This window comes from Octodon degus, unplaced genomic scaffold (genome assembly GCF_000260255.1).
Source record: "Octodon degus isolate 3935 unplaced genomic scaffold, OctDeg1.0 scaffold00047, whole genome shotgun sequence".
NCBI lineage: Eukaryota > Metazoa > Chordata > Mammalia > Rodentia > Octodontidae > Octodon > Octodon degus.
Window position 1 is genome coordinate 11,865,736 of NW_004524623.1, and position 13,061 is coordinate 11,878,796.

A 13,061-nucleotide genomic window follows, 5' to 3' on the forward strand; every position below is an offset into this window, starting at 1 on the left:
GCTTTTGCTAAGCTTGTTCTAAGTAGGTGCTTTAGACCACTGAGCCATCTCTCCAGCCCCTATAATTTTGTGCTTGACTGAAGCCTTTTATGGGAAGATTTGTGGCAGGAAGGAATGCACATTCACCATCAGCACCTTCACTCTTTCTCCTTCCCGCATGAAAAGAAATGAAGTATCTGGAACCACATCAACTCTGATTCTATGAAGATACAACCTGCACATAAATAATGATAGGTAAGACTGGGCAAAGATACTGAGCGCCCAACTACCACAAAATCCCAGGACTGTCCAATCCTGACCTCTTACTGAGGCAGCCAGATACATTCTTTCCAATACAAGTTCATGAATGCCCAAAGATATAGTAGGTTTCCATGAACATGTAATTCAAATGCTATGAAGTTCAACACTTTAAAAATGCTCCTACTTTCTCTTATTTCATAATTACACTGGAGAGTCCATTTGTTAATTTTCTTCTCATATCCTTAACAAACAGTAGCACACTTATTTACTTGCTTCTCTAATACACTACCAAATGCTAGATACAAGACATTACTAAACATGTTACTATAATGGCATATAAAATAATTAATGATTAATTTCATTTGAAAAACAATGAACTGCACTTATTTGTACAATCTCAATTGTAAACTGTTCTCAATTGTTAATATGTTGCACGTTAATATTTGAAGTATCCGTGAAATAATAAGCACACAAAGCCTACTTTAAGATTCTGGTGAGGTTCTTATCTTCTCAAAACCTTAATAACATGAATTAGAGCAGAGAGATTGCCCATGTCCTATTGGGAATTCCAACATCCTGTTTTTTTGCTTGTATAAAAAAATGATCAAAACATATAAAGTTAACATACCATTTATATAAGAATCTATGGCATGTTATTTCACATGTGCGGTGTGTTAATAATAGCCACTTTATCTCTTTTCATTGTGTGATTTTATAATTTCTTAGATTTTGAACTAGAAAATCATATTTAGAAAAGGAAAGCAACCCAAAACTCACTGAAATCTCCCGAAATGTATTTATCGGGGAGAAGTCTCCTAGAATCAAACATTTTTCACACATCACAGATGAATAGTGACAGTGGAAGCAGTACTGCTACCGCGGTGCTGTAACTTGCTGTTCTCAGGCTCACAATCCTGCCTCCTGACCGCTGCAATGACAACCATGTGCCACACCATGCTCGGGTCAAAAAATGGAACCATTTAAAATTTTTTTTTCAGAATTTTGTTATTGCTGTATTAATAAAATCATTAGTGTTTTCTTAATGCTAAAATTCTCTTAAGTGGAAAGATATGGAGATGGAAATTTGCATGAGAGATGTAAAGTTAATTTTCCTTCTCATTCTCATTGTTTTTCTTTTTAAAGCAAACAATGCACAAAAGTGTATTTTTGCAATGTATACAGAACTCAGGATGAAATAATATAACTTTCATGTGTGTTATATTCATAAAATAGGCATATTTTATGATATATGATCTTATCATACACCACTTATGATAAATAATGTTCACTGCCTATGTAATACTGAGACTAAGGAAGGGATTGACTTAGTGGAGCATATTTTGATTTATTTTTATACATTTTCTTTTTAGTAATACCTTTAGCTGTATGTTCATTCCTGCATTTAAACTAGACATTGAAATGATACTTACTATCCAGTGAAAAGATATACCTAAAAATATTGTAAAAGTATATGTTCGAAAGTCTTCAGAAACATTCATCTTTCCAGACTTTCATACAACTGGGAGTGACCATTTTTTCTTTCGAGGATTAGCTACTTGCAACATTTAATCCTTGTTTGGTAAAAGATTGAGTTAAAAAACTATCAAGAATAACTTTTCAACAAATTAAAGCACAAATCCTCTGCTATAACCATAGTTTAAAAAACTACAACACTAAAATAACATCCCAAGAATGAATCATAAATATGTCAAGGATTATTGATGTCTATAAATTTTTAGAGTGATAAATTTATAGCAATTAAATTTACTTTCAACCATTCAAAGCTTCCCAGTGTGAAGTAGTAATAATAAAATCACTTTATGTGTAATTCAGTTTCCAATCATCATGCACCTGACTAGCCTGTCTACTGCGAATAAATATAAATTTGGACCAAATGCATAATGTGATTGTTTATGTACAGAACAGTAAGAGAATAAGGCTTCAATCTTTAATACAAGGAATATAACTTTTCTGAGTAGTATTTTCTCTAACTGTCTTAAGAAAATGGAGCTAAAGAAATTCAGTGCATTGCTGAGCTTGGGAAGCAGAGATCATAATTCTATACTTCTAAGGTTAGATGGAATATTTAGGGCAGATTCTTGGAAAGGAGAAAATTAAGGTGCAGAATCTCAAAAAGTCTGCAGAGGCTCACCGTAGGGTTTTGGCTGGGCAGAATGATAGAAAGTGGGAAGCTCTTGATTTGTTTGTTTTCTTGTCTGTTTTTAAACCCAATCAAAATGCAATCAGCAAGTGCTTTACAAACTTGTCTCTTTATACTAACCTTTTGGATGTAATTGAATGGTGACTCTGATAAAAAGAATGTTAAGAATTTAAGTAAATGATACACACTAACTTTCAGAATAAAATAGTGCTGACTGACAAACTTGGCAGTGACAAGTAGGACCAAAACCCTGAAACATACATGAACACTGGCTTCATTAATAAAGTTGTTTCTAATCACACAAGTTAAAATGTTTGAAATCACTATATATGTATATTAAAATTGGACAAACAAATGGATGATCAGTGGAGGAAGCCTAACTTTCAACTATTGGGATGTGTAGTTATAGTTGGGGAAAAGAAGATGCTCTGGAATGAAAAAAAGATGCTCTGAAATACAGCCAGAAAAACTATATCAACTTATTTTTAACACAAGTGCTGGAGAATAGATACACAAATAAAGAATGGAAATCTCTTTGTGCATGGGCTAGTATACACATATGTGTCCCAGCCCTGTCTACAAACCAGACCTACCCCAGTGACACCTCAGTAGTAATGTGAACATACAGAACCCAGAATTGGATTTTTAAACAATTGTTCAAACAATGGTACTAGAAAACAGAGCTGAGTTTATACCTGTGGAATTACTCAAAGTGAGCTGAAGTATCCCAAAGTGCCAGAAATAAAGTCCTAAAAGATAGTATGACGGGATCAAGCTAATGGGCACTACAATAGCCAAAGTGGCAGCAATCTGAACAGAAGAAATAGCTTAGTAGACATACACAACCAGCACTGCAAGAAATAAGTACAGAAAAATTTACTTGGAAGAATTCCAAATAATTAATATAAATATTACCTCCTCAAGGTTATATATGTAAATCCCCATCTACTGGCTTAGTGATGGAGTCCCAAAGAGTAAATTATGAAAAATGTATGTCTAGCAGGAAGATTTTGCAATGGAGAAACCTAGCAACTATTACCTTATGTAGGTGGTCAACATTCACACAGTGCATGGTAAATCATGTCAATGGCATGTGTCTTCTTTTAATACGTGCTACGCTCTCCTGCCCAAAAGCGCTTCTCCATTAAAAAGACATCAGACAAACTCAACTGTGACAGTGCCTCATGAGTATTGCTCAAGGTCATCTAAAACAAGAAAAGTCTATAAAACTATCAGAGTTCAGAGGCTCCAGAGAAGTCACAATGAATGATTACATGCAAAGTGATGCTCTACATGAGATCTTCTATTAGAAAAATGATTACTGGAAGGCAAACTAATGAAATCTGAAAGAAAAAAAGAAGCTCAGTGAGTATGTTGGTAATAATGTGTCAATTTTGGTTCATTAGTTATAACAAATGTATTAGTTATGTAAGATATAAATAATACAGGAAACTGGGAGTAGGGTATATGCAAACTCTCAGTACTGTATTTGAAAAATTTGTACAAATCTGAAACTCAAAAAAACAAACTTTTGGAGGGTGGGGGAAATAATCAGTGGTCTAAGCACATGCTGGTAAGTGCAAGGTCCCGAGTTCAATCCCCTGTCCCTCATGCCATGCCAGCCCGATTCCAGGTGTGCACTGCTGGCCCTGAAATCAGGTGTAGTGGCACACACCTGTAATCCCAGCACTGGGGAAACTGAGACAGGAGGATCACTATGAGTCCAAACTGTGTGTAGCAAGACCCTGTACCAAAACAGTAAAAAATAAAGATAAAATAGAATAAAATCAAATGTTTTTAATGTTGCAGTAAAATACATATGCAGCCATAGTTTGAGTGGTAACTACTGAACTACAGTACTGACAGAATAACCTATACAATGTCTGAAATACATAAGAACAGAAAATGACTCACAGAACTGGCTTCCCTTCCTTAAGTTTCCCTCCCCACACCCAAACTACAAGTAGGGGTCCTTAGGAGGACGGAGACAGAAGAGTAGAGACTAAGACACAGATTCAAACACAATTTCTAAGCCTACTACATATGCTTTGAGGACCCAGAATAGAGAAACCTGAAGTCTCCAAACACAAATTATAAGGCGAGGGAATGTTAATTACCCTGATTTGAGCAATGCATGCTGTATGCTTGTGCTGATATATCACATAGAATCCTGTTATACGCACAATTAAGCCATCTTAATAAAAATATATACTTAAGAGTTAGCATTTTAAATTGGAAGAAGCTTGTCTTGTATAGCAAGATTATGACTTCAGCAACTAAACTGGGAATTCAAAACTATTTATATATGGTCTCTTTCTTGCTGTACTTGATTTATTTCAGTCGATAGCCTCAAGTACTGTCCATGTTATTGAAAATGAAATTAAATACTCCATTTTCTCACTCATTAGTGGAAGCTAAAAATGTTAATCTCATAGAAATAGAGTAAAATAGTGGTCCCTACAAACTAGGTCATTAGTTCTAGTGAATTATAGCACAATATAATAAATACACAGTCTAAAATTATCAACTTTTAAAAATAAGTAGAAGGGTCCAAAACATCCCAGTGAACAGAAATGTTAGCTATTTAATAGTTAGAAATATATTTACCCCATACAGTGTATGAGGGACTGAATTATACTCTACCCCATAAACTACATGCCTAATGAAAATTTTAAGAAGTGTTTAATTCAACTATAGTGAAATAAAAATGCTAATTTCAAATTTTGTGATGTCACACATTTGAAAGTATGTACATTCCTAAGAAATATTAATAGAAAAATGTTGAGGGGCACAACAGGGAAAATTGAATAAATTATGGAACTGAAACACTGAGAGTTAGCTCACCATTGGGATTCGGTAAACTCTGTACTTAATAGTATGGAAAATAGAGGTTTAGCAAGATACACACCATATGATTGTTGTAAATGAGATAGACACACTAAAGTGAATCAGGAAAACAAAATTAAATAAACATATCAATATAATTTGAGATAATAATCTGCTCATATGAAGCATCAGAAATTTAAAACACCAATTAGATGGAAAATACAATTCTTTATGGAACTCTCTTATGTGGAAAATAGTTTGGTTAAATTCTAGAACAGTGTTTCAGAATAAGTACATGTGTGTATGTATTTACCAAACAGCAGGAACTATTTCATCTTAGTGTTGCTAAGGAACGTCTTAGTTCTTCTGATGGTGATTAAGTAAAATCCTTTTCAAATAAACTCGTTATTTTAATATTGTGCTTCCTTATATGTCTAAGTAGTATCATGATTTGCCACAAATTTCAGAAGATATGCTTATAGTTATTTTGTGAACATTCTTTCATTTACCATTAAGGATCAATAAAAATCTCTCTTTTTATTATGGAAACACAAATCCAACAAACCCATCTATATAGGAAAGACGATAGCTTTTCTTCCAAATATTCTACCTTAGCCAATACGTTGGAAAGATATAAGAAGCACTGTTCTAGATTGAGAGAATTTAATTAAGAAAGATACTTGATACATGCAGATAATTGGAAATGAGTCATTCAATCAAAGCAAGAGTTACTCTTTTCAGTAGGAGGAAAGCAAACTCCATGGGGGAAAAATGGTGGGTCCAATACCCATATTAAGACAATACTATTTACAGATATTTACATTCATTTGGAGATGGAATTTGTCAGAATATTTTTCTCAAAAAGTCTCAATTTTAAAATATATGATAACATTGTTTTCTGCTATATCCCAAATACATTTAGATGTGTATCATTCTATCATTTAAACCATGATGTATATAGTATATTTTTAGTTTCATATGAGGACAACTGTTTATTACTTAACTATTACTAAAGAATCAGTCTTTATTTATAAAGCTGTTTTCATTCACATCACATCTTAGAAGCCGAGAAATAAGAGGCATAAAAATACCAATGACAGATAAAACACAGAAAATTGCTCTGAACAAACTCTTCTAGAATACTGTGGTGCATATAAATTATGAAAACACTCAAACTTGATCAAAGGGAAGGTCTTTAACTTTCATTTAAATGCATGAACAGATGTGGCAGACCTAATGTCAATGGATAAATGGCCCCAAATTGTGGAAGATGAGAACAAGATCCCTGGATGTTTTTAAGCTCATGCCAGGCCTGGCTGGATTCCTCCAACAGTAAATGAGTGAAAGAGCTAGGGTGCATGTAGGGCCGTCATTTGTCAAGCTTTATAGGGCTATGACCACTAAGATCTTAACTGACTCTGGAAAAGAATGATTATCACTTAAAAATTAATTTGCTGCTTCACAGGCACCTCTGCATATGAAGACAAATTGAACCTGAATTCAAAAATGCACACCGTGAAAGCCTATTTGAATTATGTCTCCAATATTATTATTTCTTTAAAGTTTATCATACAAGCTAACTTGTATTTTTCAAATTGGTATAACACTATAAAATCTGTTTCAATTATGCTACCACTTATGTTTGACCACAGTGGGTATGTTGAGGTGGAGGTGGGTGTGTTTGTATCTGCATGGGTAGACTGTGTCTTCCAACAAAATGCAAATATTTATTTAAATATTTGTTCAGACCAGATGCTGTAAGTGTCATAATTTCCCTCAACCACAGGAGATATGGTGTAAAACCCCCAACAGATACAGGAAACCTCAGATGCTGCCCAAACCTAAACATGCTGTTTTTCCTTATACACAAAATATAGTACCATATTAAAGGTTTTTCGAAACTTATGAATCACAGACTATACCATTCAATATTTTCAGACCATGGTTGACTAAGATTCAGTGAAGCTACAGAAAGTTAGACAATAGATAAAGAGGATGATTGTGCATAAGAAACGCGAATTCCACTGAGACCCATCTCTCACTGAGGCATTTGACCTCCCAAAATACTAGTTATTGCGAGAATTTCCAGACATAGTTGTAAAAATTGTATTAATAAAATATAAAACCTTAAAATATTCAACTATGAACAAACAAAGCTTATAGGTTATGGAGAACATATCGCATCTTTAAAAGCACTGATACGATCCACTCCCCAGAATGGATAACAACTGAAAATTACATAGAACTGTATTTCTTTTAAAGCAATTTAAGTCATTTCAGTTCCGTCATCGGCATGATTTTAATTGTGATTTAAATTACAGTAACTTTGCTTTATTTACTATAATTATTCTTTCTTCCATCTTCATATGTTCTTGCATTAGTGCATAAATTTATGAGCACACCCTCATCTACAACAATAATCTAGGAGTTATTCTTCTGCCTGTGGTTTCGTAACATTCCATTCCATCCTCCACACTGATAAGAGATAATCTTTCTAAAACACAGCCTGGAAAGGTCTTTCAATGATTGTATGCTTTTTCTTCCAGCTTCAACTACATCTCATGCCCAGGTTCAAAAGACTTTTTGTCCACTCGACCTACTGTACTAACCTAGTGAGCCTTGTGTGCTGCTTCATTCCTCTATGTTCTTCACTATGCTGCCCTCTCTGCCTCTATCTATGAGCCAGCAATAGTTCTCTTTCAAAGCTTATAGACCTTCCCATGATATTTTCCCTTCCACACATTTGGAGCTGAGCACTTCATTTAGAGTATGCTATGGTTTGCATTTAGCTGTCCCCCCAAAGCCTCATGCAGTCATGGGGTGGGCTGCTACAGTTTGTGATTATGATCTACTGGGATTATGGGTATGAGTGCTTCTGGGATTGAGTGTGAGTACTGTAGGGCAAATAGTCTAAAAGCAACAAAGAGAGACAGACTTGATCTCTGCTGCCACTGTCACTGCTGCTCCTCCATTTTGATCTCTGCTCTTTGTGGCCACCATTAAAGGTTGCCCTTTGCCATGTGTCACTCTGCCCTTGGAGCCAGCTGAGTATGGACTGAAACCTCCAGTAACTGTGAGCTAAATAAACCTTTCTTTCCCTCATTTTGAGAATCTGGTATTTGTCCCAGCAAATAAGAGAAGAGTAACTGAGACAGAGTACTACTGAATTCTATGCATATTTTTAAAAAGTGTTCATAATTTTTAATTGAATTATTTTATGCTGATCTTTGGAAGTGGCTGTTTTGTAAAAGACACTGAACCCCTTTATCATTGTACATACTACTCCAAAAACTTCATTTTATGAACTCAACAATAATTGGCTAAGAAGCAGGATTGTGTACGCATTTAAAAAACTTTTAGACAAGATTTTGCTACCTAATTCAGGCTAGCCTTGAACCAACTATGTAGCCCTGGCTGGCCTTCAACATATGGCAGTCCTCCAGCCTCAGCCTCACGAATGCTGGGATTACAGGTGTTCACATTCAAACCTGACAGGCTCATTTACTTTTGTAGGCTAATAATTCTCCAACATTATTAGTAAGAAATTAAGTATGCTATGCTTACTGAATACTTGCTTACACATCAATATTCTTTTAAGTAATCTGCAGCTTATTTTATATCATAATGCCTATAAGTAAAGGACTGTTTAAAATCCATTTTATAAATGATGTAACCAAATCTAAGCTATTACCAAAATTGCTTAAGGTTATATAAATAGCAGGTGATCCAGTCTCTGACTTCAATACTCTTGTATTTAACTGCATATTATGTTTTATTAAAAGTGGTGATGGAAGGGTGAATGAAATCATACTAGATGTAAGGAATTTATTCCTTTGAAAACTTAATGAAAGAAGGCTATTGGTATCAAATTAAAAAATAACAAGATTTCTCCAAACTTTCTCCCTTTTTTGTGTTCATCCATAGTGCTATCCCCCCCAAAAAAAAACTGCATTATTCAGTGATATTTGTGTAGCATAGGAATGAACTCTGTGCTAAGAAAATTAGATTAAAAATAAGGAACATCTGAGGCTTTTTGCAACCTGCCAAATTTAAGCCTGAAACCATTAACCTAATTTGTCTCTGCCTGCCGCCACTTGTCAAAATATACTGTGTATCACAGACCAAAAGACAGATTTCATGAATTCAAATCTAAGAAAGGAAGTTTCACAAACCATTTTGATTTTTCTCTTTGCTCCTCTTCACACTGGGCATTTTTACTTCTGATATTCTTTGCTGTACCTTGTTGACGTACGTGGAGCTTGTGAGGTTAAGTATTTCCAAGGTGCCAGAGAAAAAGTTCCCCCACTCTACTCTCCAGAAAAGATGCCAGGTGATTTTCTTAAAACTTGTAAGGAAAAACTATCAAAGAAGTAGAGGTAAGCACACTTAAACATACCTGTGAAAATATCTGTCTGAATTTAAAACAAAGGAAAAGGACAGGCACATGAAAAAAAGAAAAAAGAAAAAAATTACCCAAGGAACTTGACACTTGATCTAGAAAATGATAAGAGGAGCAGCTGTGCTTAACGGAAAGAAAATTTCAGTGTACAGAACGGCTTCAAGGACATATGTGAACTGTTTGTTTTTAAAGGAAGCTCTCCAGAAATCTAATTAAATATAAACCCTTGAGATTTTTGTATGGGCTGAGACAGGCTCACCTTCCAAAGCAAAACAGATTTAATATGAAAAACTGGAACATTATAGTAATTTCAAAAATCTATGAGATAAAACCAATAGTTCCATCTTTCTTAAGTTTATTCCTTCTAGTTGTCTCTCCTTTTTTAACTTACTAATATTTAACCCTTAAATACATCAAAAATTCATCATTTGCCATCTGTGTCCAATAAAATTTTAAAAAGAATTTTTAATAAATATTCTATAGAAACAGAAAATATTGGGAAACTGTATATTATAAATTTTAAAGTAAATCGAACCTTCACTTTTTTTATAACAACTAAATTTTGAAACATGAACACTGTGATAATTGAAATACACTGCCATCACCCTTTAGCAAAACAGTGTGATACCTATCCTCTTCTGCAAAACTTTGCCTGGAATGGCCCTTCTTATTTTGTGACTAACTGAATAAAACGATTATATTTCCATTTGCCCATGGAAATCTATTGTTCATTTACATATACTGTAATTTCAGAAAATTCAGCTAAATATTATCTTCTGAAGATTTACGGTCTCACTGTAGGAGATCTCATTTTCACAATCCATGTACCCATCGTTATTAGAATACTGTTATCTCTTAGAATGCATCTTCTGATTCATTTATGGTTATAAAACAACTCAGTTTCCTTCTCTATGAAGTTAAGGGAAAAAAAATTCTGAATTTGCAATTGTATCCAATCGAAGCTCAAAGTAGACTGTAGACATGGAGTCTCCAAGTGTCTCTGATACTTTTTCAAAGGGAATTCAATTTGTTGAGCAACAAAATAAGAAAAAGAAATAAGAAAACTGAAGATAATAATCCATCCACCATTATATTATCCTTTTAAATTAACCATAGTATAATTTTTTTTCTTACAAGGCCATATAATGAATATTTTTTATGTTTATGGAGTAAACGTTCTCAGGTGCAAAAACTCAACTCCACTCTGTGATTGGAGAAAAACCAGCTGTCAATATGAAAATAAATGTGACTACAAAAAACTGTATTTATTAAATTCTGTATTAAAATTTTCTACAGGGACAGAACCACACAAAACTCCTATTAGGAAATACATATTGGGAATATAGATACAGATATATAGATATATAGATATGTACATATATATCATATAATAATGTGTACCACTATAATACTATATATTTCATTATTGGAATTACATATTATATATCATCTATATATATACTTACTATACATTCACTTATGTTATATATAAGTATATATTTGTCTAAAATGCATTAATTCCTATCTCAGAAATAAAGTCTTTGAGTGATGGATATTCCATAATTTAAACATTTATAAGATCAACTTATGTTACATGATAGGGGAATAACACAATAAGCAAATTTGCTCCTCAGTCCCCATACATATGAATGTAGATGATTCTTTTGTTATCATAAGATTTTGTTATTCTTTTGTTTTGTTTTGGTCTTTTAAATATAATTACAAACATCAGATAACTAATGATGAAACAGCTCCTGTGATAAAATAGAAATATACTTCAAAATTTAAGAAAAATAAAATCAACAAGATCTGATAATTTTGCTTATATTTAAAGATCTATGTAATAAATATGAAAGTTAGAATTGTATTTTAAAATAACTGCACTGCAATTTCTTCTTTGATTAAATACTGAAAAACATGTCTTAAAGTATCATTTATTACAAATTGGAGATACTAAAAGATAAAGTTTGTATTTAAAATGATTGCACGGCCAGGGATATAGCTCAGGCAAGGTGTCTACCTGACAAATTCAAGGTCCTGGGTTCAATTCCTGGTTCCAAAAAACTAAAAGTAAAATGACTGTAATGGATAGTGAAGAACATCAGGTATTAAGTATATCTTATATCCATGGTAATTTTGTTTTGGACTACTGATCATATAAATAACCCATGTTTGTGTTTTCCTATAAAATACAAGTCCTGTGAATCTAAAATCAGTGAGAGTCATTTAAGTCAGAAAATGAGAGAAAAATGTCTGAGGTTGATATATTAGAGTTTCACTCATAGTTGACTCAAGTTCAGTATTTAATAGTAATAGCAATTAGCTAACAAATGACTAGGAAAAGTAGACTATATTATTAATAAGTCTTAGGTTGATAAAATTAGGATAAGATAATTAAAAAGGGATGTTTTGATAAAATTCAGTAAGATATCTAAGAAGGTGATACACTATTAGTAAATATATAAAAAGGGAGAGCATAGAAAGCAAGCAAGGATGTTTGAGAACGGAGAAACATCAAATGCCTACAAATTCTTTGATAAGTGAAAAGAGCTTTTGTGATGTTCAAGACAAATGAAAACAACAAGCAAAATTATGAGATCACATCCAAAAAGAGAAAACAAGTATTTTAGTAAAATGTATTAATAATTAGTCTATGTGAGAATCTGTGATAGTCTTATATTTGTAACTAAACCTGATCTTAACTTCACATTTACCAAGATTTCTGTAATAAAATTAATCTTTCCCATGTTGGAATTTGCCAGATGTCTATCTGTAAAATATAAGAAGTAAAAGATTCCCACCCACCAGTTTAACAGCTTGAGTTAAGAAAATATGAGACAGCTCTTGATGGGAGAAGACAAAAACAAACCTAATAGGCCTTAGTCAAATGAGAAAAAGTATGCTTAATCAATTAAAGTCATCTTCAACTTGAAGGCAAAGAACTATGGAAAAAGAAAGAAACTCAACTTTAAACTAAGCAATAAAAAACAATTTCATAAAAAAGTCACAAAAATTTTACCACTTTCAGTCAGCAAGAAACTGTGTGTGAATGTTTTATTCTTTAAACTCCAGATGAGGTAGCTCAGCCAACTAAGCACCTGCTTAGGCAAGTGCAGGGCCCTGGGTTCCACACTTAGCACCACTCGCCCTGCTGGCCCCAACCCAAGGCGTGCTGAGCCAGCCACTCAGTCTGGGCATGGTGGCATATGACTGTAATCCCATCACTGAGGAGGCTGAAAATAGGAGGATCACTATGAGTCTGAGTTGTAGAGTGAAACCCTGTACCAAATACATTACAAAAAAAAAAAAAAAATTTCTTCAATGGTTTAAGGTTTGTGTCTAGTTGTCCCCCCAAAGCCTCATGCAGTCATGGGGCAGCTCCTGGAGTTTATTACCATGGGTGTGGATGCTGCAACTGCCCTGGGGCAGGTAATT